This window comes from Oryzias melastigma, linkage group LG4, assembly GCF_002922805.2.
Source record: "Oryzias melastigma strain HK-1 linkage group LG4, ASM292280v2, whole genome shotgun sequence".
NCBI classification, from domain to species: Eukaryota; Metazoa; Chordata; class Actinopteri; order Beloniformes; family Adrianichthyidae; genus Oryzias; species Oryzias melastigma.
In genome coordinates this window covers 25,001,732-25,005,073 of record NC_050515.1, presented here as the reverse complement: position 1 = coordinate 25,005,073, position 3,342 = coordinate 25,001,732, and the positions used below count along the sequence as shown (strand labels likewise).

The following is a 3,342-nucleotide window of genomic DNA, read 5'->3' as shown; positions in this document are numbered from 1 at the left end:
TTTTAATTATTATTTTTGAGTTAGATATCTTTGATTTATTTCAAATATATGCAACATCCCAAAAAGATTAAAAATAATGATAAAATAAAAAAAATCAATGCAATCACCTTTTATAAAAGAAAAGCCACAAACCAAATTCAATAGCCCCTCTTGCACCCCACATTTTGAGTCACTATTTCTATCTTTATTGACAAAGATAAAAACAAAATCTTTATGCATCAGTAGTGGGACCTCATTTGCCCTCCTCCCATCCCCTTATGAAATATTCCAGCTCCACCACAGAGTAAAGGTAACTTAAAAGTAGCCGGCAGGCAGCAAAACTTTGTAAGTTAAATAGTTGCCGGCTACTTTTCAGTGACGAACAGTTTGAAACATCTACAGTCTGTAGTGCTTTCTTCTTTCTAGATGTGTTGACTATAGAACTCTTATCAAGATTTTGGTTACATTTAGCATAATTTACAATACGTCATTGGACCACAGGACATTGGATGATCACCCAAATGAAGAGGGGGCTGTCCGTTTCTGCACTCCCTGATTGATGTAACGTAAATTGTTTTGTTAAAGAAATTCAGATGGGCTCTGTTGACAATTTTTTGTCGTTGCTGTTAAGAGTAAAATTTTATCCCTTTGCCTGTGAGTTCTAGAAAAATGTTTTTGTGTTGAAAAATGTTGTGTAGTTTTGTTTACACGTTAAAACAGCTGATCAGTTTTAGGGCCAGCTCACAGAGTTTTATTGGCATTTTGCCCCACATCCCTGGAAAATTCATATAAAGGGTCCAATGTTCAAGTTTTCCTGATGATGGACCCTTGTAGCCTCTAACTGTACTTTCACTCTGAAAACATTTGAGGCTCCTGAAAGCTGCTGACTTTCTGCCTAAGATGCAGAGCCGTGTATCATCAAGATTCACAACAATTTAATTCCATTTAAATGAGAGTGAGAAACTGGAGATGTTCCAGACAGTTTTAGATAAACAGCCCAGTTAGGCCCGCACTACTCCAAACAAATATTGGATTTGTTTCTTTTTTTTTTTTACCAATGGAAGGATTAATTTTTTTTTTTTTTGCACAAAACTGAAAAGACAGTCAATAGGACCTGTTACCATGTATTCTTTTTTTCCAGATACCACAACCTGTGCTGCTTGTTATTGGCTGGTTAAGAGTATTTAAAGTAGAGGTTGAATTATTTAAGTTAGCTTTTTCCCACTCCTTTTCAAGCAAGCAATCAAACTCCACTTGACTGTAGTTAATATTACGATATTTAATGAATCAAATGTGACATTAAGTGTGTTGTAATGAGTTTGAAATACTTGTATGTTTTGTCCTGTATTTTTCACAATCTGCTTTCAATCAATGAAAGTGACAATATTTTAAAAATGTTCATACTGGAGGTATGAATTGGTTCAACTTTGGCTGAATCCAAATTGCTTCTTTACCCTTACGGCTTCTCCCTACATTTACCCCTTCAAGTGGAGTACATGGAAAAAAAATAGCATCTTCAAATTCAGACATTACAGCCGCTTGATGATGTCATCTACGTTAGCGCGTAGCTGACAGCGTTCGGAAAATACACATTTGTTTTACAACTTTAAAGTCATGCCAAAAGTCATTACTTACATTTAGATGTAAACTACTGTACTTCAGAGCACACTCATGTGAAGAAATGTTTCTCCTTCGTGCCACAAGTGCTCGCAGATCACCCTACCGGGGAAGGGATAGCTAGGCCCCGAGTCACTACGGCTTCTCCTAAAAAATTACACCTCTACAGCTTCAAATGCTTCTACAATTGGAGCAATGGGGAGTAGAGGAGTATGGATGCATTTCAGATTCAGCCTTAGTCTTTGGTGCACGTTGCAGCCACAGACCGGGCTTTAGATGCTAAAAGCAGAATAAATCATTTCACTTAGATTGACAAGAACTTCTCATGTTTCAGTGGGCAGTTCTCTGTGCCACTTCTCAGTTTAGACATGGTAAGTTTTAGTTCCAGAAAAGGGGCATGACAGCCAAATGATGATCTTTGTCACCGTTTTGATGGATCTTATTTTTTTACAGTGTACGTTTACAATCCTAAAAGAGTAGAATGAATGGAGAAGAACAAGTATAGAACACAGTGGGTTGTGTTTTTCATCTTTGATGGCCACCAAATCTTAATGAACGCAGTGACAATGGAGGTTTAACCAGAAATTTAATTCCCTTTTTTTTACTGAAATTTTTTTTGTGTGTATTTTGTCTGAGTAGTTGTGTTTACAGCCTAGAGGCGTGCTGACGAGATCCGTCTAAGTCCGAGTCAGCGGGATGGCTGCTGGTCTTTATGTGCTTTCTGGCGACTCATCCAGGTTATACTACTCGCTCTTGTCCAGTGTCACAGAGTAGAGCTCCCTTTATGACTCTCGGTGTATTTTATGGTCCTTAGTGCAGAAAATGCTAATCATTTTCATTTAAGGACAAGGTCCTCTGTAAATGGACAATTATTGGATGGATTATAAAATCATTTTATGTTACATAACAATAAATTATGATGTCTGTAATATGCTGTAACTTTGTGATTTTCCACATTGCTGAGAGCGTCAGTGGAATAATGGCAAGCAGTGGAACATTCATCTGACTGCTTTTCAAACGACTCGCCACATTGTCGGCCCTTGCAAACGCCCCCTGATATATGGCTCTATATTCCGAGGCGGGCGTCTCTTTTTCTTGCTGAGTTTGCTGAGTGAACGTAGCTGAATGAGCTGTGCGAGGATCATTATGGGGTTATATATGCATGCGAATACAAATCACAGACATGCGTAACGGTGCTGCGGTTTCCACGCAAAGCCACCAGCTCACCTTTGTTCCTGTGACTACATGGAGGAAAAAAGGTCTGATGTCAAAATACAGTTTTGAACAAAACCAGCACAGCATCAATAAATAAATAAATGAATAAAATTGAAATATTTATAGAATATTCTAATCAAGAGCTAAATGGTATGGAAGTTTGTTTCCACCTTAATTTAGAGTTATATTCGATTCTCAATTGACAATTTAATTTGAAACTTGATTATGTGCATTTTACAATTTAGAATTCAGTATTAATTTTTTTAAAATTACATTTTGAACAAAAGATGAGCATTTTAAATTTAAATTGTCATGGTTTTTAGGTACTATAATTCAAGGGAAAATGCAGTTGATAATCAACAGTTATTTTATTTTTACTTATTTATATCTTAATGTAAGATTGAATTGTAATTTTTCATATTGAATTCTAAATTCCATATAAAATATATGGAAGGTCACATTACAAGCTTAAATTGCACATATAATTTAGTATTGCCAAATATATTTTGAAGTTGCATGATTAAAATTTAA

General features: G+C 36.0%; 1 protein-coding gene across 1 annotated transcript in view; it reads left to right on the top strand.

Moving 5' to 3' along the window:
- The window catches only part of nlgn1 (neuroligin 1), a 385,517-nt gene that overhangs the window by 1,511 nt on the left and 380,664 nt on the right, over window positions 1–3,342 (top strand). The window lies entirely within an intron of this gene.